We start from the raw sequence: 18,006 nt of genomic DNA, 5'->3' as shown, positions 1-18,006 counted from the left end.
AACCCCTGATTCCAGGAATTTCGTTTCGATGGATCAAGAAGAGGAGGACAAAGAAGAAGAGCCACAAGAAAAGTGACAACTGAAGACTTGCTGTGGACTTTTGGTGCTAAATCCTACCTGCACCAATCTCGACAATCGTGACCCAGCGACTACTCCTGCAGCTGAACACCTCCCAAGAACCCCAGGAGACCGCCAGGCCTTCGCAAATTGCCAGCAATCTCCCTTGGAGTAGAGTAGCTACTCCCCTGCAGTCCACAGGCACCAAATAAGCAAAATGTGGTTTACTGTGTTGCGCTCCCTTGCCAGACCGATACAGCAGTCCCCCAGGAAGAGGTACCTATGCTCCTGAAGGTCAGATTTGTCCCCCCCCCCCCCCCCCCCAACCAAATGAGGACACAAGGACCAACCGGTGGCACACAGGACCAATACCCGGGGATCTGGTCACTTGCAGAAAACAGAGCCTGTGAGAGCCCAATCGAGACACCCACCACACAGAGACCGAGAAGTCGTTGAGGGCCCTAGGACACACAGGATACTGACGAAGGAGTAGTTTCTGTCCTGTAACTCCAGTTCTGTAGTAGGGGTATCTCTGTTATAGTCATAATCTAGCGAATAGTCCCGCCCATGTGCGTGGACCCCGGCAATCAAAAATAATCTCTTAAGTTGTCAAAATAATGCAGAAACTGCAAAGACACTTAAGAGAGAATTTAAAGACAAATAATGCAGCCTATATCCACAGGCTACACTGTCCAGTACTTCAACTAGAAATTCCACCAAAAAAGCACCACACACAGCACAGCCTGCTAGTTTCTACCATAGAGAAACCTGCCTCCCCCAGTCAAAGACACAGGAATGATAGAGAGTAAGGTAGGGACAGACAAGCCCCATAGGCTGCCATTATGTGGCTTAAATAGGATACTGTGCCTTTAAGAGAACTTTCCAGAACTTCTCCGAGTATTCCAGAATGCATAGCAGGTCCCTCTACCCTCCGTTCTTTTTGAAGGCGAAGCACGCCAGACCTGTCGCATTCTTTACATGATGAAAAATCTCCACCGGGGAGGAGGGAGGGCGCTTATGACTATAACAGAGATACCCCTACTACAGAACTGGAGTTACAGGACAGAAACTACTCCTTCTGTAGTAGGGGATCTCTGTGTATAGTCATAATCTAGTGAATAGAATGGCAAGCCCATCCCCACACCAAAGCGGCGGTGGAGAATAAATACATAACGCCACTACTGTGCGAACAAATTCCGCAGCGAAGCCTGGCCAACCTGAGCGTCTGCCCTGGCGTCAGTGTCCAGGCAGTAATGCTTAGCAAAGGTATGAACCGACTTCCAAGTGGCTGCCTTGCAGATTTCAGCAATCGGCACGTTACGGAGCAGAGCTGTCGTGGCAGCTTTGCCCCTGGTGGAATGAGCCTTAGGCTTACCTCCTAAGGTCTTATTAGCCTTTTGATAACACAATTGTATGCAGGACACAATCCACCTAGAGATGGACTGCTTCGAGGTCGCAAGACCCGTCCTGACCGACCCATAATTGATGAACAACTCGTCAGACCTACGAATATCCTTGGTTTTATCCAGATAAAATTTCAACACCCTCCTAACATCCAGGGAATGGAGAGACCTCTCCGCTGGGGATGAAGGGTTCTGAAAAAACGTAGGCAAAGTTATAGTCTGGTTGACATGAAAATCAGAAATAACCTTGGGAAGAAATTTAGGGTGAGTACGCATAACAACCTTAGCAGCATGAAATACAGTATAAGGTTCATTACAACACAACGCCTGAATTTCACTCACCCTGCGGGCCGATGTAATGGCCACGAGGAACGCCGCCTTCCAGGACAGGTGCTGCAACGAAGCCTTATGAATAGGTTCAAAAGGCTCCTTCATCAATCTGGACAGCAACACATTCAACTCCCATGAAGGCGAGGGAAGCCTGACAGGAGGGAATACTTTCTTCAAACCTTCCAGAAAATCTTTGATCACAGGGATCTGGAAAAAGGAAGTCTGTGAAGGGCATTTCCTGTAGGCAGTCAATGCAGCAAGATGTACCTTAATGGAATGGACATTAAGGCCAGACTGCGCCAAATGTAAAAGGTAAGGAAGGATGACGTCTTCCTTGCAGGTCGTAGGATCATGGTTCTTAGACTGGCACCAGATACAAAACCGCTTCCACTTGTAAGCATATGAAGTCTGAGTGGAAGGTCTCTTAGACTCCTTCAGTATGTCCATGCAATCTTCGGGCAGATTCAAATGGCCATATTGCACTATCTCAGGAGCCATGCCGCCAAACTCAAAGACGAGAGGTTGGGGTGTAACATCCGTCCCCCGAACTTCGTGAGAAGGTCCGGCCTGCACGGCAACCGAATGTGAGGAAGGAGAGACCGGTGAAGTAGGTCCGTGAACCACCACTGCCTGGGCCACTCCGGGGCGATGAGTATCATCCGAGCTCTGGACCGTGCCAGCTTGATGAGCACCGCCGGTATCAGGGGAATGGGAGGAAAGGCGTACAGAAAGCTGTTCGTCCAGTTGATCCATAACGCATTCCCCAGAGTCCCTGGTTGGAAGTATCTGGAGGCGAAGTCTCTGCACTTGCTGTTTTCGGCAGTGGCGAACAAATCTACGTCTGGAGTTCCCCACCTTGCGAAGACTTCTCCTAGTACTTCGTCGTTTATGACCCATTCGTGGTTTTCCTGGAGCAGTCTGCTCAGTGCGTCTGCCTGAACATTCTGCACACCTGGTAGATGGGTGGCCGTTATCGTCAGTCCTCTGGCCAGGAGCCAGTGCCAGATCGTCTGCGCCTCCTGCGACAGAGTGCGCGATCTCGAGCCCCCCTGCTTGTTGAGGTAATACATCGTGGTGGTATTGTCCGTCTGTACAAGCAGAGAGTTGGTCTGGAAGGACGGAAGAAAGGCCTTCAGCGCCAAGTGAACAGCCCTGAGTTCCAGGAAATTGATGTGATACGTGGCCTCCATCGGTGACCACGTGCCTTGAATCTGTAGAGTCCCGGAGTGCGCTCCCCATCCCAGAAGATGTCCTTGTGAAAGGGAACCCCTCTGAGGAGATTCTCCGCCGAACACCACCACTTCAGAGACTGAAGAGCATGCAGTGACAGGCGAATCTTGTCGTCCCAAGATCCTTTCCTCTGATCCCACTGGTCCTCCAAGCACTCCTGCAGCGGTCTCATGTGCAGCCGTGCGTGTGGCGTCAGGAAGATACAAGAGGCCATCGATCCCAGTAGAGAAGACACCGTCCTCACTGTTGTAGATGGAGTCGTCATAAGAGCCTGAGCCTTCCGAAGGAGTGATATTCGTCGCTCTTCCGAAGGAGACACGCTTGCTGACAGCGTATTGATGGAGGCTCCCAAGTACTGTATGCATTGGACCGGAGTCGGGACTGACTTGGCCATGTTGATGTGCAGCCCCAGCTTGTTCAAGAGAACGCACGTCTTCTGGAAGTGTGCTCGCGCTTCCGAGAAGGAGGATGCCTTGATCAACCAATCGTCCAAGTACGGGTAGACGAACACCTTGTGTTTCCTCAGGTGCGCTGCTACCACCGCCATGCACTTCGAGAACGTTCTCGGCGCAGACTTCAGTCCGAATGGGAGTACTGTGTATTGATAGTGATTGGTGCCGACTTGGAACCGCAGGAACTTCCTGTGTTTGTGTGCAATGGGCACATGGAAGTAAGCATCCTGTAGGTCTATAGCGCATAGCCAGTCTCCCTGTTGCAACTGAGCGTAAATCTGATGCAACGACAGCATGCAAAACTTTTCTCTGCGAATCCACTTGTTTGCCTGTCGCAAATCCAGAATGGGCCTGAACTCGTTCTTGTGAACCAGAAAGAACTGGGAGTACAGACCTCTTCCTCTCTGAGACCGAGGTACGTCCTCTATCGCCCTTTTCCTCAACAGGATATCCGCTTCCGCCTGAAGCTCGCGCAGCTGAAACTGCGAGCTGACCGGGGGAATAGCTGGAGGAGGGCTGGTGAACCGAAGACTGTATCCATTGCAAACAATATTCAGCACCCACTTGTCCTGAGTAATTTTTCTCCACTCTGCCAGAAAAAATTGAATGCTTCCCCCTACCGGAGTGGGTAACAGATCCGGGGGAAGTAGGTTCCTAGGGCCTAGACCACGCCTGGCCCTTGGGCGCTGGAGCCGACTGCTGGCCTCCCCCTGCCCTTCTGGCGCTTCTGGAACGGCTTACGGAACTGGTGTTGCTGTTGCGATTGCCCCGAAGCCTGTCCCCGTCCTCGGCCTTGTCCGCCGAACCGCCGTTGGAATGGGCGGTACTGCTTCTTGGTCTCTTTAGGCTTCTCCAGGCCTACAGCCGTCAGCGTCTCGGCCTCCGCCTTCATGCGGGCCATCTCATCGTCCGCATGCTTCCCGAAGAGGGTCTCACCGGAGAACGGTAAATTGGCTACCCTCTGCTGAGCGTCCGGCTTCAGGGACGTAAGCCGGAGCCATGCGTGGCGCCGCTGGTTGACTCCGTGGCAAAATCCGTGAGCAGCCAACAGGGAAGAGTCCGCTGCCGCGCTGATGATCTGGTTGGCCACCAGCATCCCCTCACTCAGTACTTCCACGAAGTCTTCCCGCTGCTCCCGAGGTAAATGCTCCGCAAAGCGCTCGAGGGAGTCCCAGAGGGCGCGGTCGTATCGGCCCAACAGTGCCGTGGCACTCGCCGCTTTCATGGCGGTAGCGGAAGTGCCACAGACCTTCCTCCCCGCCGAATCCATCCACCTTGACTCCTTATCCGGGGGAACCGTGGAGGACGGAGTGGTGGCATGCTGCTTGCGGGCCGCCGTCACAATGACCGAGTCAGGAGGAGGTTCCGTTCTTAAAAAGGTCGGATCCGAATCGGGGGCCCGGTATTTCTTCAGTAATCTCGAAGGGGCCGCCTTCGTCACCGCAGGGGTGAGAAACAAGGCCATCGCCGGTTCTTCCAGGCCCGGCACCAGAGGCAGGAGAGGACGAGACAGATGTTTCTGATGTAAAGTCTCAAAAATGACTGATGTTTTCGGAGTGGGCACCGTCAGGGATATGCCCAACTTCGCCGCGCCCCGTAAAAGGACGTCATGGAACGCCACCAGGTCATCTATCGGGGACACTCTCGTGTCCGGTGACCCCGATAGGGTGGGAGAATAGTCCCTGGTCCCAGAGGACCTCGTTTGTGAGCGAGACTCGCGCCTCCTACGGCGGTGTCTCGACCTCGTGGATGATCTGAGTCGCGATCTCTCCTTCCTCCCAGAGCGAGAGAGAGATCTGCCTGCATGTGGCCGCTCCTTCGGTTTTCGTGGAGGGGTCTTCCTCGGTTCCTCACGGGGTTTTGTCGGTTCCTCACAGGGTTTCGGTTTTGGGGTCCCCTTAGGAGGAACAGGTAGGGACGGCAGGGAAGTGGACCTCGGAGGAGGAACCTTCGGCTGCGGGGTGGGCCCATGCGGAGGGACCGGAGGCGGAGGAGGGTCTCCCGAAGGCAGTGGCGGTTTGGGTGGAGGATCCTCCTTAGGAACAGGAGGAGGAGTAGGAGTCCTGGGCTGAGACGGTGTGTACACCTCCGAGTACACCGAGCCCGGTGACCCTTTCGGCGAAGGGTGCGGAGAGCCAGTCCCATCCGCAGGTGACCGCTTCCTCTTGCGTCCTCCACTCGAAGCAGCGTGACTCCTGGGACTAGAATCCCTCTTGCGCCGTTTTGAAGAGGCTGACCGACTCCTAGACGCTGACCGCTGTCTGCTGGACGCAGAGCGACGCTTCTCCGGCGTCGAGCGACGCTTCCTCGACTCCGGCGTCGATCGCCGTCTCCTCGGCGTCGACCCTCTTTTCCTCAACGTCGACCTCCTCTTCCGTGACGTCGCACGCCGCCTTCTCGACGTCGAGCGTCCCGTCTTCGACGACGAACGTCGCCGTCGTCTTGATGCTCTCGACGTCGAGGAGCCCCTCGACGTCGATCGGCGGTGTCGCCTCGACGGCGATCGACGGTGTCGCCTCGACGGCGAGCGTCGGTGCCGCTTCGACGGCGAGCGCCGATGTCTGTCACTTTGCCTTCGGCGTCAGTAGGAAGACCTCGACGTCGACGAAGACGATGACGTCGACGGCGGCTTCTCCTTCGACGTCGAGCCGTCACGCCGTCTCGACCCGGAGCCCCGGGGAGAAGGGGAGCACACCGCCGTCATCCCTCTCGACGTCGTTGTCGATGCAATCGACGTCGATGGAGACCAGGACGGTTTGCTGGACTTCCTGCCCCTGGGGAGCCCCCCAGGGGCCTCAGCTGAGGCAGCGGGAACCTTCCCAGCCTGCCCAGACCCACCTGCAGCCTGCAGACGCCTCTCCTCCAGGCCAGCCAGCCTGATCTTCAATCTGTCCCTCAGAGTCCGAGCAGAAAGCTGCTGGCAGATGACACAATCCTCAGGGACATGATCTTCTGGGAGGCACACGATGCAGACATCATGGGGGTCAGTCTTGGCCTTCTTCCTCTCACATGCTGGGCACTTAACAAAAAGGCCAGGCATTCTAGAGCCCTAAAACGCCTAAAACAGCACAAAACAGGAGAAGAGAACACCAAGAAGTAAACTGCAACACTTTTAGAATTCAAAAGTGCCAAAAAATTCCAATAAACCCTTGAAAAAGGGAGAACTCAATGCCAGGGTCCTGTAAGCAGGAGCCGGAAAAAAGAACTGAGGGTAGAGGGACCTGCTATGCATTCTGGGATACTGGGAGAAGTTCTGGAAAGTTCTCTTAAAGGCACAGTATCCTATTTAAGCCACATAATGGCAGCCTATGGGGCTTGTCTGTCCCTACCTTCCTCTCTATCATTCCTGTGTCTTTGACTGGGGGAGGCAGGTTTCTCTATGGTAGAAACTAGCAGGCTGTGCTGTGTGTGGTGCTTTTTTGGTGGAATTTCTAGTTGAAGTACTGGACAGTGTAGCCTGTGGATATAGGCTGCATTATTTGTGTTTAAATTTTCTCTTAAGTGTCTTTGCAGTTTCTGCATTATTTTGACAACTTAAGAGATTATTTTTGATTGCCGGGGTCCACGCACATGGGCGGGACTATTCGCTAGATTATGACTATACACAGAGATCCCCTACTACAGAACTGGTTGTGCTCCTTTGTCCTCAGAACACTTGAGACCCATGCCACCGGTTGGAAGCTGCCGGACTGGTCATCAAGTCCCCCTCTGCAGCCTGTTTCTAGGTACTCCCCCTTCTTTCCAGCGCCGTAGCACGCAAAGCTGCCAACCCGACCAGCACCTATGCACCCAGATGCCCTAGGGCAGGTAACGAGAAACTGCTGGTGGTACTTTGGACCTTGGCCCCCCATGACCCTAAGTTCCGAAGGAGACCTACAAAAACCGAACATAAATAGCTATATGCCTTTTCTCTCATAGGAAAGCATTGCTTTGTAAAGATGCATTGCAGTGAACTATTACCTGCAAAAATGTATATTTTAAAAAAAGTACTTACTTGATAACAAAGTTCTTGGTACCAAAACTTATATAAAAATACAGTTTTTTAGGTCTCGCCTTAGCCAAAGCGCGCGAAAGCACGTTCTCGCTGCAAGAACTATAGCGGTCGGCTCAGCCGACAACGAGTAAAGACAAGAGCTGGCCATGCGCAGCATTTTCCAATAGGATTAGGTCGGGCGCGTGAGCTTCTGCATTAGAAAGCATGGCAGAAAGAATCGGATCGCGACACGCGCCTCGTGAACAGTTCACGTGACTGACTTTGGAATGCAGGGGGAGTCAGCAAAGGGGCGCGCGGTGCCAATAAAGAGGCTGGCTTTGCCTCCTCCTGCCCGCTGTCCGTGTCCTCGTTCCCACCCGCTGTCGTGTCTTAAACGGTGCAAGAGAACCTATGTCTGGATGCACACTATGCTCGAAGCGCTATAAGTGTCGAGTTGTTTATATCGTCTTTCTTACCAACCCGTAGCCCATTTCTGTACCTACTCTCCGTTTTCAAAATGGGAACTGACTTACGGGAAGATAATTTACCCAAGACCACGCAATGCAGCAAATGGGACACAGGGATTTTAGAACTCTTGTCTCTTGAATACTGTAGTCATTGTGCTTTTTCCATCGGACCAAACAGGAAAGGCATTGTCATCCTCCAATTTATCCTTACGTCCTGAACAGGATAGTAGCCCCCCCCCCCCTTCCTCCCCCACCATTGCTGTTCAAAACACTCCCCCACTGCCCTCCCCACACTTACAGCGGTGACTTGGCCTCGTGGCGTGGCCCCACTTCTCCCGCATGGCGGGTCCCGGACTACCTCGACCCCTGGTCCCCGGCCAAGAGCAGCACCATCCACCCTCCACGAGTGTCGCCCCTCCGGGCCGCTCCCAGTTCTTCCCCGGTGGAACTCGACCTCCTCTCCTCAACCCCCTCGGCTGGCCCGGACCCTTTCCCGGACCACCGTCTCTGGCCCAGCCGCCATCTTGGACCCTCCAAGACCAGGCCTCGTGGCCTCGGCCCGACCCCAGCCAGACCCAGCAAAACCCCGACATCGAGGCACCACAATCCAACCAGGGGGTAAAGAGACCACTTGACGAGTCTATGGGGGAAGGAGTGTCGATAGTCCCCCATCCTCCAGGTTTCGATCGCCCCCGGCCTCCCTGGGCGCTGGCTCCACCCCCCTGCTGGGTGTCTGGACTCGCACACCCAGGACCCTCCGACCTCCAAGTGCGAAGGTTCGGACATCAAAGGGCACCAGACCTATAACTGGGGCAGCTCCGGAGCAGGTCGGCAGTTGTATCCTGGAGTCGAGAGACACGGAGACAAACTCATCTTCTTGCAACCACCTTTGGGGTCCTGCTGGCTCTGCCGCGGCCCGTCTCCGTGAAGCTATCCTTGGAGTCCTTCTGGCGCTGCTGCAGCTCATCTTCGTGAACCATCCTTGGGGTCCTGCTGGCGCTGCCGCGGCCCATCTTCGTGAACCATCCTTGGAGTCCTGCTGGCGCTGCCGCGGCTCATCTTCGTGAACCATTCTTGGGGTCCTGCTGGCGCTGCCGCTGCCCATCTTCGTGAACCATCCTTGGGGTCCTGCTGGCGCTGCCCATCTTCGTGAACCATCCTTGGGGTCCTGCTGGCGCTGCCGCGGCCCATCTTCGTGAACCATCTGTGGAGTCCTGCTGGCGCTGCCGCGGCCGCGGCCCAGACCGGAGAACCCTCCAGCTCGAGGATTGAGAGCTGTGCACCCGATATACCTGTACCAGACCGGTACCAAGACTGTCCCGCTACCCCCTTCCCACAGAGACTAAGTTTAAGGGGATCCCAGAATCCCGTTCCTCCTGTATCGTTACAATAACCTGCTAAAGCATACTGATAAAAGTGATAAGAATCTATCTTTGTGTGGTGTCCATCTGTAAGGGGGTGGTTGCTCGGCTGTACGAGGAGAGGGCCCTAGCCTGGAGGCCTCTTCCCCTGGCTCCGTCGACCTTCAGATTTCCCGTCTAACATTGGTAGCCGGCGGCGCGATTTCGAGCCGACGCAAATCGTACAGAGAGTAACTCGCCCCACTACAAGCGAAAAACACACAGCGACCATGACGTCTAAAGAAACCGGACCAACCGCAAAATTCCAGATGGAACAGCTGGAAGATTACAGCCACAAGGAATTGAAGCAATTCTGCATAGACTTGGGTATCGCTACCACGGGACTAAGCACCAAAGACGATCTCAAGCATGCCCTGCAGACTTAGGTGGAGACGGGAGCGTCGCCACCCCAACACGAAAACATTGCAATCACGGAAAACATTGCAACCCCCGAAAAGGAGAGAGACATGGGCCTCTCTCACGAGGATGCCCGAGAACGAGAAAGGAGCCGGCTCCACGAGTTGGAACTGGCTAGACTCCGCTTAGATGGGGAGCTGCAACTAGCGGAAAAAAAGATAGCCCTTGAGCAACTACGATTACAGGGAGACCTGGAAGAGAAAAGAAGCCAGAGGGAGCTGGAGGAGAAGAAGCTCGCGTACGAGCATGAGCGCGGTCTGAAGGAACTAGAAATTAGGAAACTAAACGGGGACACCGGCGTCTCCGGGAACCAGAGCTCCACGCCCTCTACGGACACCAAGGTCCACATCCCCAAGGATGTCGTCTGAGAATACTATAAGAACGATGACATCCAGCAATGGTTTAAGGCCAACGAGGTAGCCATGACCTCCCTCCGTGTTCCAAAAAAAGACTGGAGGGCCGGGTTGTGGGGGAGATTTGTCAACGAAGGGAGAGACGCCCTGCTACAACTCCCAGACGCTGAAATGACCTCCTACGAGCATATGAAAGCCGCCCTCCTCACTCGCTATGGGCTCACCCCCGAGATGTACCGGCAGCGATTCCGAGACTGTAAAAGGATCCCCGGTACCACCTGGGTAGAATATGTAAACTCCTATAGCAGAGCCTTAGAGGGGTGGATCAGGGGCAGCCAGGTCACCACCTATGAACCCATCGTATGGGAACACCTCTCCAATAACTGTTTCGTTTAACTAAGGCAGCATCTCCTCGACCGCAAACTGACAGAGCCCCGGAAACTCGCCATTGAAGCGGATCGATGGGAGAGCACCCGGGTCCCCCGGAACTGGGCGGGCGACGAAGGCAGAGTCTCCCAGGGATCCCACCATCCGCGAGGAGAAGAAGGAGGCCAGGGCCGGGACACCGCCACGGTGCCCCCCACCAGCACTTCCCCGTCCCTGGCCGGGAGAGGAAGCCCTCTGGCACGGCCGGGATCCCGCTCCAACTTTATCTGCCACAAATGCCAGCGGCCCGGTCATTACGCCAATGACCCCAACTGTCCGAGAAAACAACCATCCAACTCCCCGGGTCCGCAAAACCGCCAGATCACCGCCGTCTCTCTGGGGGAGGAACAAGGCGAAGAAGAAGCCGACGACTGTGAACAATACCCGACCGAATGGGAACCCGCAGCCATGTCCCTGGTATGTCTAGGCGAGAGAGACATGGTCCCACGGGCCCCCATCCCGGCCAACACCCAGAAGTACAGCCAGTGGGTCACCATTAATGGACACCGGGCCGAAGCCCTCCGCGACACGGGAGCCAGCGTAACGGCCGTCCGTTGCCATCTGGTGACCCCGGATCAAATCCTGCCCAATGTGCTATGCCCAGTACGGTCCGCGGATAACTCTGAAAGCCTGTGCCAGATGGCCCGCGTCCCCTTTGAATGGGGGGGGCGGGGGGGGGGGGAGTGTCGGTTATGCTGAAGGTGACCGTCCGAGACGATGCCCCTGTAGACTGCCTCCTGGGGAACGACCTCAAGAGCTCCCCCTGGACTGCCGTTGAGCGGAGGGAGCACCTGGGGATGCTTGGCCTCCCTGAATGGGTCTGTGCAACGACCCGATCCATGGCCGCCCGCGCCATCCCCTCCACTGAAGAACCCGAGTGGCCCGAGCCTCCACCGCCCGTCATCACTGAAGACACCACCCCTGAACCCGGTCCACCGGGGCCCAACGACGAAGAACCTGACCCACTCCGCGACCTCCCGGAGCTGGCCCAGTGGAGTCAGGAAGGTGGCCCCACTCAGGAACAGTTCCGCCAAGAACAAAAAACGTGTCCCTCCCTCGAGGGGATCCGACAGCAAGCCGCAGCCCAGAGCGCAGGGGATGCCTCGGGGGCTCACTGGATCTATTGGGACAATGAGCTCCTCTACAGCGAACAGAAGATTGCCGAGCTAGGGGCCAGCCGGGTTCTGGTAGTTCCCCTCCGATTCCGAGACTTCCTCCTGAACCTGGCTCATGATGTACCTCTTGCCGGGCACCTGGGGCAGGACAAAACGTACAGCCGCCTGGTGACCCACTTCTACTGGCCCAAGATGAGGAACGATGTGATCAACCACTGCCGAGCCTGCCCCATCTGCCAGGCCAGCGGGAAGAGCGGCAGAAAACGAAAAGTCCCCCTGCAACCCTTTCCAGTCGTCAACACTCTCTTTGAGCGGGTAGGGATTGACATTGTGGGGCCCCTGGAGCCCCGCACATCGCAAGGTCACCGGTTCATACTCGTCCTGGTGGACCATGCCACTCGCTATACCGAAGCCATACCTCTCCGGACCGTGACAGCACCCGTGGTGGGCCGGGCCCTAATGGGAATCTTCTCACGGGTGGGCTTCCCCCGAGAAGTTGTCCGTGATCGAGGCACGAACTTCATCTCCCGATACATGAAGTCCCTATGGCAACAGTGCGGGGTCACGTACAAATTTACGACCCCCTACCACCCGCAAGGGAACCGACTGGTGGAAGGCTTCAATCGCACCCTCAAGGGTATGATCATGGGCCTAGCAGAGCCCTTACGACGCCAATGGGACGTGTTGCTGCCCTGCCTCCTATTTGCCTACCGGGAGGTCCCACAGAAGTCCCTGGGGTTCAGCCCCTTCGAGCTATTGTATGGACACCCCGTCCGCGGTCCCCTAAGTCTGGTCAAAGAAGGATGGGAGGTGACCACCCAGAATGCCCCTCCTGATGTGTACCGGTACCTCCTGACCCTCCGGAACCAGACTCAGCAGTTCAGGGAACTTGCCAAGGCCAACCTCGAAGCCAGCCAAGAAGACATGAAACAGTGGTATGATCAAAACGCCTCATCCATCGAGTTCGAGCCGGGACAACAGGTCTGGGTCATGTCCCCGGTCGAACCCTGCGCCCTCCAGGACAAATGGACGGGGCCCTTCAAGGTGGTGGAGCGCAAGGGCCCTGTCACCTACCTGGTGGACATGGAGTCCCCCAGGAACCCCCTCCGGGTCCTCCATGCCGACTTAAGCCTCACTTTGTCCGCTCAGAACTTAGCCTCCTGATGGCTACAGACAGTGGGGCGGAAGAGGACTCCGAGCCCCTACCCGATCTCCTGAAGACCCTCGAAAAAGACGGCTCCGTGGAAGGAGTCAACCTCTCTTCCACCCTGACCCCAGCACAACGCCAAAGCTGCCAAGACTTATTACAACAATTTTCCGATCTATTCTCTCTCACTCCCGGGGTCACCCCATGGTGCCTCCACGATGTCGACACCGGGGATAGCCCACCTATACGGCACCGGGCCTACCGAGTTCCCGATCGGGTACGCTCCTGCATCCAGTCGGAAGTGTCCAAGATGCTGGCTCTAGGAGTGATCGAGCCCTCCGACAGCCCATGGGCCAGCCCGGTCGTGCTGGTCCCCAAGGCCGCCGGCCCTGGCACCGCCCCCGAGCTCAGGTTTTGCGTGGACTACCGGGGCCTGAACACCGTCACCCGAACAGATGCTCACCCCATCCCTCGGGCTGATGAACTGACCGACCGCCTGGGGGCCGCCCGCTACCTGAGCACCTTCGACCTAACCGCGGGCTACTGGCAGATCGGCCTCACCCCGGGTGCCCAGGAGCGATCCGCCTTCTCCACCCCTGATGGCCACTACCACTTCAGGGTGATGCCCTTCGGGATGAAAAACGCCCCCGCCACGTTCCAGAGACTAGTGAATAAAGTGCTGGCGGGGCTCGAGGAGTTCAGCGCTACCTACCTGGACGATATTGCGGTGTACAGTCTCCACTGGGCCGAACACCTCCAACACCTCCATGAGGTCCTGGCCGCCCTCCGACGGGCAGGACTAACCATAAAAGCCAGCAAGTGCCAAAATCGGCCAAGGGTCCGTGACCTACCTGGGGCACCAGGTGGGAAGTGGCCAGGTGGCCCCCCTCCAACCCAAGATCTCCGCCATCCAGGCCTGGGAACCCCCAGTCACCCAAACAGAGGTCCGAGCCTTCCTGGGGCTCACGGGATATTACCGGCGCTTCGTGAAGGACTACGGCAGTATTGTGGGCCCCCTCACAGAACTCACGTCAAAGAAACACCCACCGAAGGTACACTGGACACCCGAGTGTCAGGCCGCCTTTGAGACCCTCAAGACAGCAATGTGCACCGCACCCGTGCTCCAAGCCCCGACTACAGCCGGGAGTTCATAGTGCAAACCGATGCCTCCGATCACGGCGTCGGAGCAGTTCTCTCCCAAGCTAAGGCCGAGGGAATTGACCAGCCAGTGGCCTTCATTAGCCGACGTCTGCTGGCCCGAGAACAATGCTGGAGCACCATCGAGCGGGAGGCCTTCGCCGTGGTGTGGGCTCTCAAGAAGCTCCGACCCTATCTCTTCGGCACCCACTTCCGGGTACAAACTGACCACCGACCTCTGCAATGGCTGATGCAGATGCGAGGGGAGAATCCAAAGCTGTTGCGTTGGTCCATCTCCCTGCAAGGGATGGACTTCACTGTGGAGCATCGCCCAGGCAATGACCACGCCAACGCAGACAGCCTGTCCCGCTTCTTCCGCCTCGGCGAGGAGAATACCCAAGAAGATGGGTGACTCTCCCTGCCTTCAGCTGGGGGGGGACGCATGTTGGACTTGGCCTTGTGGCGTGGCCCCACTCCTCCCGCATGGCGGGTCCCGGACTACCTTGACCCCTGGTTCCCGGCCAAGAGCAGCACCATCCACCCTCCACGAGTGCCGCCCCTCCGGGCCGCTCCCAGTTCTTCCCCGGTGGAACTCGACCTCCTCTCCTCAACCCCCTCGGCTGGCCCGGACCCTTTCCCGGACCACCGTCTCTGGCCCATCCGCCATCTTGGACCCTCCACGACCAGGCCTCATGGCCTCGGCCCGACCCCAGCCACAGACCCAGCAAAACCCCGACATCGAGGCACCACAATCCAACCAGGGGGTAAAGAGACCACTTGACGAGTCAATGGGGGAAGGAGTGTCGATAGTCCCCCATCCGCAGGGTTTCAATCGCCCCCGGCCTCCCTGGGCGCTGGCTCCACCCCCCCTGCTGTGTGTCTGGACTCGCACATCCCGGACCCTCCGACCTCCAAGTGCGAGGGTCCGGACATCAAAGGGCACCAGACCTATAACTGGGGCAGCTCCGGAGCAGGTCGGCAGTTGTATCCTGGAGTCGAGAGACACCGAGACAAACTCATCTTCTTGCAACCACCTTTGGGGTCCTGCTGGCTCTGCCGCGGCCCATCTCCGTGAAGCTATCCTTGGAGTCCTGCTGGCGCTGCCGCGGCTCATCTTCGTGAACCATCCTTGGAGTCCTGCTGGCGCTGCCGCGGCTCATCTTCGTGAACCATTCTTCGGGTCATGTTGGCGCTGCCATGGCCCATCTTTGTGAACCATCCTTGGAGTCCTGCTGGAGCTGCTGCGGCTCATCTTCGTGAACCATCCTTGGAGTTCTGCTGGCGCTGCTGCGGCCCATCTTCGTGAACCATCCTTGGAGTCCTGCTGGCGCTGCCGCGGCCCATCTTCGTGAACCATCCTTGGAGTCCTGCTGGCGCTGCCGCGGCTCATCTTCGTGAACCATCCTTGGGGTCCTGCTGGTGCTGCCGCGGCCCATCTTCGTGAACCATCCTTGGGGTCCTGCTGCCGTGGCTCATCTTCGTGAACCATCCTTGGGGTCCTGCTGCCGCGGCCCATCTTCGTGAACCATCCTTGGGGTCCTGCTGGCGCTGCCGCGGCCCATCTTCGTGAACCATCTGTGGAGTCCTGCTGGCGCTGCGGCGGGCCAGACCGGAGAACCCTCCAGCTCGAGGATTGAGAGCTGTGCACCCGATATACCTGTACCAGACTGGTACCAAGACTGTCCCGCTACCCCCTTCCCACAGAGACTAAGTTTAAGGGGATCCCAGAATCCGGTTCCTCCTGTATCGTTACAATAACCTGCCAAAGAATACTGATAAAAGTGATAAGAACCTATCTTTGTGTGGTGTCCATCTGTAAGGGGGTGGTTGCTCGGCTGTACGATCTTAGGAGAGGGCCCTAGCCTGGAGGCCTCTCCCCCTGGCTCGGCCGACCTTCAGATTTCCCGTCTAACAGAGCTTATGCTGCAAAGACGCTTTGTGTTGAGCACGCCCCTGGTGAGACAGTAAGCGCCACGAGGGGACGACGAAAAGCGCTATACAAATTCAATGAAACAGAGGCAGACTCGGAAGAGAGCCATGTCTGCAAGGAAAGAGGTCGGATTCTGGAATGAACTGAAAGAACGATCCCTGGAGTAAACATGTGTGTGTGTGTGTGTGTGTGTGTGGGGAGGGGGTGTCCTCGAACTGACATTTGCAGGCATGTTTTTGGAATTTATTCTGGTGCAACAGCGACATTGAGCCCAGCTGTGTTTCACTCCTCCTTCGCTTATCACCCCCCACCCAAAAAAAACACCTTCATTTCGGTTTTATCCCTATCCGTTACTACATAGTTACAAGTTTTTGCTGCTTTCGAAGACACCTGGGACACTTTTTTGTAAGTTTACTACTTTTAGATATTTGCCAACTACTTGCTGGGCAGCACGACTCCCACTCATGGGAAGAGATCTCCGCACCAGGAGACACCCCAACTGTAGCAGAGAACTCCGCACACCTAAGCATAAGGAGTCATAAAACTCTGAATGTCGTTTCTGAATGCCTACAAGTATTACACTTACAGGAACGTGCACGTTGGCCTTTGTGAATCAGGGGGCCAAAGTCTGTGATCCGATGTGTGGAATTGACGAGGAGCCCCCCTATCTCACAGATGTTCACAGGCTTTCCACCGACTGGAACACTCCTGAAGGTTGCCTCCCCGCCTTCCCTCGTGGGCTGCAGGGGTCTGCGCTATGTTCCTGGTCCCAGCCCTGCAGAGCGGTGTATGCACACCTTTGTACAGCGCAGCGCACACCCAGGGCGCTGTAGGAGCTATAGATATGAGTTTACTCAGTTAAAGATACTTTGCACACGCGTGCTGGCTATTTATTGATCTTTATATGCATTGCACCGGGTGCAGCCTCTTGATCTTCCCCCTTCTTCACAGTTTCTGCCTGTTCCACCTGTCCCTGTTTGCTTACTCCATACCGCCCTCCCCATGTTTGTGACTGTACTCCCTTTTACCTGTATCTCCCCACCGGGTTTACCTGGCATCTCCGCTCTTCTCTATTGCTGCCTCTCCGCGATGCCCGACTGCCACCCTTCCCCACCCCCCTCACCCATCCCACCTGTACCCCCTCTCCCTGTCTATTTTTCCTGGGTCCATCCTTTTGCGCTTCCATAAACTGAACTCGCTTTGTAGCGCCTAATCCTGCGTGTTCTTCGTGCACCTGTTTGCCCTTTCCTAATATGGCCTGATATGACCTCGATGTCCTTACTCGTTATATCCTGTCCACTTTTGGTATCCATTTAATTTCCTCCTGTCACACCCACTCACTGTCCTGGCTTGCTTACCCTCGCTCTGCTTTCCCTGTCCCTGCTTATGTGCCCTGTAACTTCATCTCCCAGTTAGCTTGTTTTGTCCCAACTTGTTTGCCCGGTCACTGCCTACTATGCCTGTTCCAGCTTTCTCACCCCTGCTTGCTTTCAATGCCCTGTTTTCTTTCTGTGACCCTCCTGTGTCCCAGCTTGCTTCTCCGGTCGCTGCTTGTTTTCCCTGCGTGCCTGCTCTCTTTCAGATTCCTTGCTCTGTCCCTGTGCCCGTTTTCTTCCCCTGTCCCTGCTCTCACGCGCTGTCCCAGGCTCCTTGCTCTGTCTCTGCCTGCTTTCTCGGAGCGTCCTCTGTTCTTGCTTGCTTCTCCTGTCGATGCTTTTTTTCCCAGTATGCTTCGCTGCCCAGATTTCTTGTCCTGTCCCTGCGTTCTTTCTGTGAGTCTATCCTATCCATGCTTTCATGCCCCTCTTTGCCTGCCCTGTCCATGATTCATTGGCCTGACCCTGCTTGTTTTCTCCGGCCCTCCTCTACCCAGGTGTTCTTTCTCTGAACCCCAGACCCCCATACCCCCCCCCCCCCTCGCCGCCCCTGCCGGCTTGCCCTGTTGCTCCCTGCATGCCTCTATTTGCCTGTCCTGTCCCATATTCCTTGCTCGGTCTCTGCTTGCTTATTTTGACACTTCTCCGACCCTACTTGCTTCCCTTGCCACTATATGCTTTTCCCAAATTCTGTGCTCTGTTTCTGCCTGCTTTTCTGACATTCCTCTGTCGTTGCTTGTCTAAATTGGTCTCAAATTTATTCTTTAGTGTGTGTGTCAATTATTGCCTCCGA

General features: G+C 56.2%; 1 protein-coding gene across 4 annotated transcripts in view; it reads right to left on the bottom strand.

Annotated features, from left to right (window-relative positions):
• Positions 1-18,006, bottom strand: part of PDCD11 (programmed cell death 11) — a 640,465-nt gene that overhangs the window by 304,636 nt on the left and 317,823 nt on the right. The gene's annotated exons all lie outside the window — the stretch shown is intronic.

Source organism: Lissotriton vulgaris, chromosome 5, assembly GCF_964263255.1.
Source record: "Lissotriton vulgaris chromosome 5, aLisVul1.2, whole genome shotgun sequence".
NCBI lineage: Eukaryota > Metazoa > Chordata > Amphibia > Caudata > Salamandridae > Lissotriton > Lissotriton vulgaris.
The sequence above is the reverse complement of the archived record's forward strand: the minus strand, read 5'-3'. Positions and strand labels throughout refer to the sequence as shown.